The sequence below is a fragment of the Pseudorca crassidens genome, chromosome 20, assembly GCF_039906515.1.
Source record: "Pseudorca crassidens isolate mPseCra1 chromosome 20, mPseCra1.hap1, whole genome shotgun sequence".
In the NCBI taxonomy this organism is placed as follows: Eukaryota; Metazoa; Chordata; class Mammalia; order Artiodactyla; family Delphinidae; genus Pseudorca; species Pseudorca crassidens.
The window spans coordinates 47428202-47440602 of record NC_090315.1 but is presented as its reverse complement, the minus strand read 5'-3'; the positions used below and the strand labels follow the sequence as shown (position 1 = coordinate 47440602).

General features: G+C 35.3%; 1 long non-coding RNA gene across 1 annotated transcript in view; it reads left to right on the top strand.

The window, feature by feature from the left end:
- The window catches only part of LOC137214546 (uncharacterized), a 143254-nt gene extending 131698 nt beyond the window's left edge, over nucleotides 1-11556 (top strand). The window contains exons 3-5 of the long non-coding RNA XR_010938937.1: nucleotides 649-733; nucleotides 2496-2542; nucleotides 10955-11556. This is a non-coding gene — a long non-coding RNA (uncharacterized lncRNA). The remainder of the gene's footprint in view (nucleotides 1-648; nucleotides 734-2495; nucleotides 2543-10954) is intronic.
- Nucleotides 11557-12401: the final 845 nt, after the last annotated feature.

Genomic DNA, 12401 nt, shown 5'->3' with positions numbered 1-12401 from the left:
TAATATGGGAAATTGGATAAAATATTGGATTAATCTACTGTAGTTAAGATAAAGTTGTAACTGATATAGTTTTAGAACCCACATTAAAGCTTGTACTATAATATAACCAATGGGTGGTCACAACAACAGTAAAATGTGTCATAAGGAACATAATGTCCCCAAGGTACTTCTAAGTTAACTTCTAAAAACAGGATAGTATTAACAAGTAATCATAATTTCAAAGTCTCATAATTTACCCATTCTTGTATGTGTTTGTTTTCCTGGATTCCTCACATAAGCGATGTGTAAGCGTCCCTATTGGTTTCTTATCTTATGTAAGTCATGGAAAGATACTGTGAAAAGCATAGGCTTGAGGATCTAAAGAGAATTCTGGTTCTTGGTCATGTAAAACCATAACCTTTAGATACAGCTCAGGATTTGGTTTAAAATCACTCTGTTAACATTGTATTTTTAAAATAAGCACTGCAGAATAGATTTTTAACATTACAAAGCCTCAAGTCCTACTATTTTAACGGAGAGGAATAGTTTAAGATAATGACAATGAGGATACATTTTAAGATGAAGATGATGATATTTTAAGAAGTAAGCTTGCAATAAGAATTATTCTTATGTTCAAGTTTGACTTACTGTTTTTAATTTCTTTCATAGAATGCTATCTTCCAAAAGCACTTATAAGAAGAGAAAATGTTTGTGTTAGAGACATCCTTTCAACTCCTCTCTACTTTGGAATGAGGTATGTCATTCAGTATAACACAGAGTTTGGTCCTTCTATTTATAAACACTGCAGATATTAAAAGAAACATTTTTGAGAAACAGAGCTAGTGTAAAAATCAAATACTGCAGTGATAATGTCAGCACATTTCCTTCTAACTAAAAACAGAAATAAATTTTATTTTAAAGATTTTAAGTCATGTTTGTAATGTAAACTATCACATGCCCAGGATATTGTAAAAACTTCAAGAAAACTGAACTGATGTAGAAAACTTTTTCAAGTATTTGGATAAGAAAGAAAAGTAGAAGATCCCTACTCTGCTCTAAGTATAATCACTTATAATAGGTTGACCTTAACTATTAAGACTTGTCTGTGGAATTCATTTCCATGAAATTGACCAGATAATAGCAAGAAGTTTTGAATAGGCAAAAACTCTTGCTTATTCAGGAGCATATATTATTTCTGTGCTACAAGTGGCCATGTCAAATGGTTGCAAAATGACTTAGGCAATTCTGGAGAAGATTTTGATATCAGAACTTAGATTGGTAATACAGTTTTAAAATTACATGTTCTTGGAAATTAATAAAAGTAGATAGTCAAATCCAGGCAGGATTATAATCCACGGAATCATTTAATCAAGATTTACTGATATGAAAAATATAGTCCATCCAAATTTTATTTCTAACAGGAAAAGAAAGACTGAATTCAATTAAAACATTTTAAAATATTGATCAAAATGCCAGAGTACTGAAAGCTTATTAACTAAGAAATGAGTGTTCTCTAAACAGTCCTTTGAGGAAGGATTTTGTTTTGCTGTTTGTTTTTTTCTTGGGCTTTGTGACTAGGAAGACTTTCTTGGGCTGATTCAGTCACATACATGTAGGCTGATCATCAGCTTTTGGGAGGAGTGGTACCAAATGCTCTAAGACTATTCAATTTCCATTTTGATGAAGCCATGTATATAAGAATTAAGGTATAAGCCTTAGTTAACTAAAGAAAGTAGTCATCAGGGGAAAAAAAGTGCATGACTGTAATTATCACATCTATGATGGTTGACAAATCCTGAAAACACTTTCATAAATGATAATACAATACACACTATATTCCTGAGAAAATATGTATGACATACATTGGTTATACATTTCATTCTTCTAAATGTATTATAGATTCTTAGACCTGGTAGTAAAAAGGAATATGCAACATGCTGAAGAAAAAAAAAAAACAAAAAAACAATACCAAAGAATCCTAATAACCCTTCCGGGCTACCTTTCCACAAAAATTCCAACCTATAAACTCTGAAGCAAAAATTACTATCAGACTCAGCTTCTACACTTTGGCTTCTTAGTATTCTTTTCTTTCTTTTTTTTTTATTAATTTTTATTGGAGAATGGTTGCTTTTTACACTGTTGTGTTAGCCTCCACTGCACAACAAAATGAATCAGCCATACACATACAGATATCCCCTCCCTTTTGGACTTCCCTTCCATTTAGGTTACCACAGTGCATTAGGTAGAGTTCCCTGTACTATACAGTATGTTCCCATCAGTTGTCTATTTTATACATAGTATCAATAATGTATATGTGTCAATCCCAGTCTCCCAATTCCTCCCACCCCACCCCTTTCCCCCTTGGTATCCATATATTTGTTCTCTACGTCTGTGTCTCTACATCTGCTTTGCAAATAAGATCATCTATACCATTTTTCTAGATTCCACATATATGCGTTAATATACTATATTTGCTTTTCTCTTTCTGACTTAGTTCACTCTGTATGACTCTCTAGGTCCATCCACGTCTCTACAAATGACCCAACTTCATTCCTTTTTATGGGTGAGTAATATTCCATTGTATACATGTACAAAACCCAAAGTTAGTATAAGGAAGGAAATCATAAAGATCATATCAGAAATAAATTAAATAGAAATGAAGAAAACAATAGCAAAGATCAATAAAACTAAAAGCTGGTTCTTTGAGAAGATAAACAAAATTGATAAACCTTTAGCCAGACTCATCCAGAAAGAAAGGGAGAGGACTCAAATCAGTAAAATTAGAAATGAAAAAGAAGTTACAACTGACACCATAGAAATACAAAGGATCATAATCTATGATCTTAGTTTTTTTTAGTTCAAGCCAAAGCAGTGGTCAATATCCTTAAGATTTGTAGGGAAAGAAGCAATCAGAAAAGGTACTTTGACTTCCAGTTTCAGTCACCTCCATGAGAATATAGAGAGAGATGTCACATATTCCTAGTTAGTACCATTTCATTCTTCCTAGTGGTTAAGTCATTCCTTGGTAGTAAGCGAAAGGACACAGAAAGGTGCGTTAACTCTTTCAGGCCACTTGGTAACTATTTGGTATATAGCTACTGAAAGGCACTAAATGTACCCTTCAGCGCATGACTTACTATCTCAAGTCACTCAAGCACTAGGGGAAAAACATTCCATTGTTGTTTAACATTATGTATTGGGTTGGCCAAAAAGTTTATTCGGTTAGTGACTACATTGTTCAATAAAATTCTTGGTGAAAATGAAAAATGTCTTTTTACTTAAAACTGAACAAACTTTTTGGCCAACCCAATACTAGATTTTGCTGCTATTTAAACTGGGTCTATGCAAAAGTTTTAGGAGATGATATTCAAATGCAAATATATATGTATGTGTATATATATATATATATCAAAGGCTCTGAAAATAATAAAGCTATCAGGCAACCATTACACTCCAGATTGTATTATACCTTAATAATGCAATCTTCTCAAATGTTTTCATGCAAAATGAGACCATTTGTTTAAGCCAATTGTGACAGTGACTTTAAAAACTGAAGAGGATGCACATGTGCACATACACACACACATATGCATACACACAAACATACAGCTTAATGTAGGAGAAATGGAGTATTTCATAAAGCATTGAAATGTATGTACAGATGTGATTAGAAGATACAGACTGTGAGATCAAATATCCATCTTAAAATTTCAGTGCTTTGGTAAGAGAAAAACAACATTGTTTTGCACTTAGAAACCTGTTTCTAATCAACTGAGCTACTCCTATGGGGTCAAATAAAAATGATTAGCTTATTAAAAGCATAGCTTTGCTATTTAATAAGCAAAAATGATTGAAAATTCTGCTCCAGATCCTGCTAATTTTAGTGTTTCTAGTTAAGCCTGCAAAATGGCATTCATTATTAGTGTCTAGATTCATTAACAATTCAATTTATAGATATTAATGCTTATAATGCATGCTTCGCTTGCCAAAACTTGAAGAGAAATTGTTTCAATTAGCTTTCATGGATCATGAATCCTACCGGCTGGGTATTTTTAGACAAAAGATACAAACACATCCCCAAGCAATGCTAATGCACAGCTGGGACTCGTGTGTAAGGTCACTTGAGCTAACAGTTTAAAAGGAAAAACAGTAAATGAGTTCTACCCAGATGAGCAAGACAGGGACAGTCTTCTGTTTCCAACCAAATATTTGAAAGGCATAAACACACCTTGAGAAAAATGGCAACAGAATTATTTGCTTTTGAGATTTCTAGAAGATAAAACCATTAGACAGAAATTGGCAATCTAAACTCAGCAAGCAGTATCCAGCACATAAGACAACGTGGGAAGTCTCAGTGAGAGATCTTAAATTGTCCCTTTGTAGAAAAGAAAGGGGATTTCTTAGAAGTCTCAGGCTTAACAGAAATATAAATTCTGTCACTTGCACAAGGGCCACGCTCTAGGTAGAAGAATAAAAAAATAGATTGATGTCCGAAATGATCTAGAAGAGAATTCAGATTTAGAGAAAATTATTAATTCTCCATTTCATTTTGGGCAGCATAAAACTAGCTCAAAGTTGCTAATTAATGTCAATAGCAAAGAACACCCTTAGGTAAAAGAGGGTTTTTGGAGGATCTCCACCTCTTCGAGGTACATTTCTTTCACACAAATCTTCATATAAATTGAGGACAGTAGCCCATCCTTGCACTTTTCACTTAGTGTAAAGTAGTGCAGTGTAGTGTAGTGAAGCCTAGCATAGCATAGCATCATGTCTCCATCCACGTGTGGTCTGTGGTTGTTTGTAGCTTGGTATTTAGCAGATTATGAAGAGAATAAGGTAACTTTCACCTTAAAACTAAGAGATATTTCATTTGTCTTCAATGAAATGCTGACCCACATCACATACTTAAGAACAGATTGAATAATCATTCTTGAGTGCCTCAAGAACAAGTCCAACTCCCTCAAGGATCTCTTGAGAGAATCTTAGAGAAGTTTAAAGTTAGTAGTATGAAATCAAAATTAGGTTTGAGAAAACCATGAGATTCCAGAAAACTAATGAAACACTAAACTCTAAGAACATTAATGTCATAAATGTACAGTTGGGAGAAAGAGAGCATGAAAAGCATATAAACTTTTCAGGAATATTTTAGATGAGGAAGTATGGAAAGATGTAAAATGTCTCTTCTAAAACTAACTGAACTTGGGATTAAGTCTTAGATACTGGTCTGGAGGAACAATAAATACGTGTCTAGAAGAAATATTCATTTCATTATTATATTTTTTAGACTTAATACTGGTATAACATCTCCATTGACAACTGGGAGTCTATTATAAATCATTACTGCCACAACAGACACTTAATAAAACTCACAAATATAAAGATTAAAATCTAGATTTCTGGGCTTCCCTGGTGGCACAGTGGTTGAGAGTCCGCCTGCCGATGCAGGGGACACGGGTTCGTGCCCCAGTCCGGGAAGATCCCACATGCCACGGAGCGGCTGGGCCCGTGAGCCATGGCCGTTGAGCCTGTGCGTCCGGAGCCTGTGCTCCGCAACGGGAGAGGCCACAGCAGTGAGAGGCCTGCGTATCACAAAAAAAAAAACAAAAAAAACTAGATTTCTGAAAAAAATGTAAATACAAACAAAAGGAAATCTGATTCCCTCTAGAAGGTTATAAAAACTAATGCGTGAGAATGAATTAAAGGATGATGGGAGAAAATGGGAAAACAATTTAGAGGAAAAAAGTGAAAATTTCAGTTTTTGATAGAATAATTTGGAGAAAGATCTAAAAGACTGACAGAAAAAGGACTAGGCTGAAAGCAGTATGTACATGGGACTAAACACACAAAAAAATGATGTAACCCATTTGTTTGTTCAGTCAGTATGATTGTAGAAACATATAAAGTGCATTTCCCACACTGACAAATTCATAATAACTAAATTATTCTTGAAAAACTACAATTTATTTTTTAAGCCAAATAAGTTATTTAATAAGTTAATTGGCCCAAATGCACACACATAAACACACATACACCCAAAACAGAATGACAAAGGCCATGGTCACTGATGAAATCATTAGCACTACCACATTACTATTCAGGTCCATAATTCATTCTTTAGAGTCCATAGGGGCCTGGTTTGCTTTGCCACACTGAAAATAGAGAACAGCAGGGATCCCTGTTACAAGAAGCTCACCTCCCCATTCTTTCATAAGCTTCCTCCAGCTTTTAAGTGCTCTGATTATTCTTTTGTCTCTCTGTGGCTAACATATTACTTAAGATACTTCTTCCTCCCTGCTCCTCCCATACCTCTATAATGGATGTAAAGGTCAATGACCCCCCTCCTCAGGAATAGTAGTATTTTCAGCAAGGAGTGTGGTGAGGTAGTCATGGGATTCCCATTTCTGTTAACAGACTTGAAGGCTATATTCCATCACTGAAAATCTAACCCAGGCTTCTGATGCTGAGAACTATATTTTCACATAATCTATACTACCTACAGAGCCAATGCATTTTAGGTTGTAAGCCAACAAAGGATGTTTTGAGGATGACAATATACAGCAATAAATATAACTGGGTATACAGATAATCAGAAATCCAAACTGGCATATATTAACATTACGGAGCAGTTTGAGAAGGTGGCTAAGTGGAGAGATCTTGAGCTAACTACATCTCATAATTTTGAGGAAACAAATTGGGTGGTGGGTGATAGTCAATACTACTTCACCCATAAGATAAACATTTCAGTGCTTTTCCTAAAATGACTTCCTAGAGGAACAAAAAGGAAATTAGTTCAACATAGTACTATGCAGAACAAATGACATAAATATTACAATTTCATGAAGGCAGGCATACCATCTTATTCACCAATGTATGCCCATGGCCAACCCTAAAATAACGCCTGCCACATAGTATGCACTCAAATATTTGTTGAAATAATAGATATATTATTCCTCACAATGTGGCCTAAGTTTCTTCTTACAGAAAACAAAATAATAGTAGCTTCTATCAAAGGTTGTTCGTGAGGATTAAAAGAAACCAAGCAGTAATGTAAGATGATAACCTGAGGGGAAAGTGAAATCTGGTAAAGGGTATACCCAGACTCTGTACTATCTGTGCAACTTTTCTGTAAATCTAAAGTTATTCCAAGATAAAAAGTTCAGTTAAAAAAACATATCACGCAAAACACTTAAGCCAGCATCTGATATTTGGCTGGTATGATCAAGTATTTCCTGACCCTCCTCACAATATCACCCATGCACTCAGAGGAATCAACAGCATGCTAGTGATGCTGACCAAGGGGACTTACCAGCCAACTGACAAATCACAGTAGAGATTTGCTGGCTTTATCTATTTGTTGGTTAGTGCCTGAAACCCGTAATGGGACTAAATTATTTTGAATATTCTCACTAGATACTACTGAAGGACTCTACCACTACCACCCCTCACTTTTTCTTTTTTTCTCTCTTATACTTTTTTACCCCATGGTAGTTTTATTTCTTTGTTGTCCTCCCAAGTGGTACCCATTACACTTACTGGCATTTCTTGGTGGTGACTCCCAGTCTAACATGTGGTCACTAAAGCTACTGCTTTTGGAAGAGAAGAGTTAGACTTTATTAAAAATCTAACTCTGGGGCTTCCCTGGTGGCGCAGTGGTTGAGAGTCCGCCTGCCGATGCAGGGGATAAGGGTTCGTGCCCCGGTCTGGGAAGATCCCACCTGCCGCGGAGCGGCTAGGCCCGTGAGCCATGGCCGCTGAGCCTGCGCGTCCAGAGCCTGTGCTCCGTGGCGGCAGACGCCGCAACGGTGAGAGGCCCGCATACCGCAAAAAAAAAAAAAAAAAAATCATCCCCTTGAAATGCAAATAAATGTTTCCACAGATAATTTTCCAAATAATGGTGAAATAATTGCCAAATTTCTACATCTACATATGAGAGTTTTGGTGGTATATTTATTCCTGCAACTGACAATTATTATAAAGTTCTTTCAGAAAAAAGAATTGGTTCTTTCTAGACAGTAATCTTTTTTTATATCAGAAAGTTTGAAAAAAAAGATTTAACATTGATTATCAGTCTATCTATCTCACTTCTGAAGAATATACAGAACCATTCTTGAAGGCTTCAAAGCAAAACAAATACAGTGAATGGAATCAATTTCCTCATAACTTCTACTAAAAACTGGAAATGAGTTACCATTTTTTAAAAAAACCAACATTAATTTTAAAAACACTGCTTCCTTAAAGATGAAGTAAATGTTTTTAAAGAAAAATAAAACATTGATATAGTCAAAATATACTTTGCCTAGGCTTAAAATATATCAGAAATTACTACTTCTTTAAGTCAGAATCATAGAAACAAAAGATATGCTTTGACAACTCCCAATACTTTAAGCTATCTTCTTATAATGGAAACATGCTTATCTGCCTCCTTACTCGCTTCCCATTCCCAGTCCAGGTCTTTGCTTTATCTAACTCTTTGCAAAACTGAAAGAAAATAAGGAGTAAAAATGAAAGTGAAACAAGAAGCTGTAAATATTTTCCATGGACAAGGCTGTGAGGATATATTTAAATGTTAGCTAAGTTGGGGGAAAGTAGTATTTTACCTAGTCCAGTAGTTCTGGTTCAGACTTTGTGGTTTCAGGATCTCCTTTATGCTCTTAAAATTATTGAGAACTCCAAAGAGTTTGTTTATGTGATTATAACAATTAATATTTGCAATAATGGAAATTAAGAAAATTTAAAAACATTTACTAAATCATTTTAAAACAATAAATCACTACATATTAATGACACATTTTTATGAAAATAATAAATTCCCTATTCTAGAATATATACATATTTGTTTCCATACAAAAATAAGGTTTTATATCACGAGCATCAAGGGAAAGTGATGCTTCAGAAAGAAGTGCCATGTTTATTCCCACCTCAGGGGAGTGAAATAAAATGTACAAGACACCAGTTTGAGTGTGACAAACACAGAATCTTAGACAACAATTTTCTCATATTTTAATATAACATTTATGGGGTTTTTTGGTAAAAATTTATACTCAGGGAGACAAAATTGCATAATTGTCTGATTGTGATCAGAATAAGCATAGCATGGCTTCTACTTGGATACACTGGTTCTCACCTAGAAAAGCTCCAAGTTATCAATGACCTCATAATTAAAACAGCTTGCCTTCTGCTCAGAGTTCTTTAACTAGGTTGACTCTTTGGTAAGATATACTTCGAATTATATCTGTTAATAAAACCTGGACTGGGGTTACCTTCAAATTAGCTGAACCTGAAGCTAATCCATAGTATTCTTAGAGACTCTGGATAAAAACATGTCCTATAGACAATTAAAAAAAGGCTTTAATCTGTTATCACCAATAACCTCACAACAGGATTCAATATATTAGCATCTGGGGTTTCATTCAATACTGAATATTACTAAGAATTACTAGGATTTTCACCTTGTCAGATACAGCTAGCAAGTAGACTTCCAAATAATTTTTTTTTTACCTTGTACAACACAACTAGCATAGACTTCTACATAAAAAGGCAAAATTTAATGAAAGAAAGACTGATTTCTCCCTGTTTTATTTCTAGTCAGGTAAAAGCTTTATGTCTATCAAGTAAAGGGGTATATACCAATTTCACATGCATGAGACTTGCACAGCATTTGCAGTAACCAGCGCTGTTACTCAAGTGTGCTTTAGCTGAAACTAAAGTAAGCTTCTGCTTTGCTGACAGTGTTACCTCATGTAACATTGCAGTCTAACACTAATGATTACAAATTTGGCTGATTAGACTCTCTATGGGTGGGTCCCAGAAATCTGTACTTACTGAAAACTTCCCTGGTGATTCTAATGTAGTCAATCAGACAAGTTTTTGGATTTAAACAGTACTGCTTCAGAATTAATAGAGAGCCATCAGTTATAGCATAGGTTTTCATATCAAAATGTATTTTTCTTTAAAAAGAGAAACTCTGTTAAATTAGCTAAACAAACACAACTGACAACCACAATGCTCCTTTTGGTTCCTTGAACAGTTAATTCAAGTTCATTTTCACCCGTTTTGCAAATGCTCTTGTCTCTGGCTGCAAAATTCTTTTTCATCACACCCGTTCCCCTTTCACCCAGCTCACTCTTCCTCTCAGCCTACTGGTCTCAGGGCAATCATTTTACTTTCCTAGCCTTCTTTAAGGATCCCTTGCCCCCCATCTCCAATTTCCCCTCCTTTATTTATCTTTTTCCTGTTCACTTCCTTTGTGCTACTTATAGTCTAGAATTATATTGTCAATTTATCTTTTTACTAACCATCAATCTCTCCCCACTAAACGTTTTTCTTTTCACCATGATAATCCTACTGCCTAGAGCATTTGGTGGAGGGTAAGTTATATTAGCCAGGGATTTTGAGGGGCAAGCAACAGACACCAATCCTAGTTAATTAAGCAGATAGGCTACCCAGTCAGAAACAAAACCCAAAGAAGCATGCCACAGAACCGGGCTGGTGAGGAAACTACTGTCTTTAGCTCTGGGTGTGTTTACACTGCTGACTCCACCGAAGTGGAGTCTGCCATCTCTGGAAAGTGGATATGGCTTTACTCACTATTCTGCTGGCACAACAAACCATTAAAAACAAAATTCTGGTCCTTCACAACACGAGGTCTGATTAAAAAATGTGTCTGTTCGGCAGAGCTTAGGTTTGAGGCCTGCAGCCCTTTCAATAACGTTGCATTTGCAGCCTCTACTGTGGTAGATGAGCTTGGCTTCATACAGAGGAGTTCCCAAATATAAGGGATTCAGCTAGTAGATGGCCAAGATGAAGGATAAATGTCTCCATTAATATAAGCTCTCAAATATTTCTTGAATGAATAAATCATAAAACATATTCAAAAATATTATTAGAATAAGTTTTAAATAATGTAATCATGAATTTTCTAGTATTTAGCTGCTATCAATTACTCTTTATTCTAATTCTGGTTTCCTCCTTCTAGACTTGAATAAAAAACACCTGCGCTTCCAAGCAGCTTGAATTTCCTTAACAGCAATGTGAGAGACAATGTGAGATACTTTTCAAATTCCCCTTGGATGAAGGATTTGTTGCCCAGCTGCTGAGAGAGTGGTCAACCATCATCTGACAGGCCCTTCTACGATGGCCTCGACTGCAGAAACCCACATTCTCTAAGGTTGAGTCTCTTCTCAGGGCAGCCTGCATCCAACAACAGATCAAAATGGGAATATAAAGGCTTGACCCTCTTGCCCCAACTCCAGATAACTCTACAAAGCTAGTCAAGGCCCAGAGTTCTTCATGGGGTCAGTCCAGGATGGCATTTGGCCTTCCGGCAGCTTGACTTTTCCTGCTACCCAGTCCTGCTCTCTTCCCCTGCCTTCACAAATGTTGACCCCAAGGGCACTCCTTAATAAACACCCTGCAAGCTAAACTCCCTTTCAGAGTCTACATCCTGGGGAGCCAGCCAGGGACAGTTAGTACCATTAGTGATTCAAGAAAGCAAGCATTCAGATGGAGTTTGGAACTGAAACACTCACCTCCTGGCTGACAGAAAAGTGGCATAAGGGAACTTTCTGAGGTGATGTAAGTACGGTATACTTAAATTGGGTTAGTATCTACATTTGAGTACACTTAAAATTTGTGTAAATTTGTTTAATAAAATAAACAATTTTAAGTAAAAATAACTTTAAATTAAAAAATAAAATGTTTATGTAATTTGTTTAATTTATTTTATTGTTTATAAATTATACCTCAAAAATATATAAAGAGAGAGAAGGCAGAAAATTAAGAGTATCTTATTGATTAGGTGGCTTCTAGTACCTTTCACAGTGGGCACTGACATATGATGTAAAAAAGATAGCAGAAAAGGAACAAATATCAGCTAATAGACAGTGAGTGATACCTTCTGGTCTCCAATGGAAGGTGTTAGTAGTTTGGAAAGAAGACCTTTTGTGAGGCATTCTCATTGTGAGTATATAATTGATACAAATCTATTAAAGTTAAAGATGATTAGGTTCAACCAACAAATTGTTAAAATGAAATCATGTGTTTGCTGCCATATTCTATCTGAATAAGATAAATCATTATCAAGACAGTACAGGTAGAACAAAGTAATTACCAGGATATTTTAATTTTCTCCCTTAAGCTAAATAGCTTTTCAACATAAATAAAAATAGCAGTTACCGCCTGAGAAACTATTTAGTGTTCAGTGCTCTTTTGATTTTGCTTCAAAATTCCAGTGAACACAGAACAAACAATTAAATTTGAGGGTGATACATAACTAAGCCTTTATCTAAATAAGTACCTAATCATCTCAAGGATCAAAATTTGAACTCTTTGGTGGGCTTTTATTTAAAAATGCAAAGAAACTGATAGAACATTGAATATCCTCAACCAAAAATTAAATGGAAACCAAGAAATATCACTAAGAA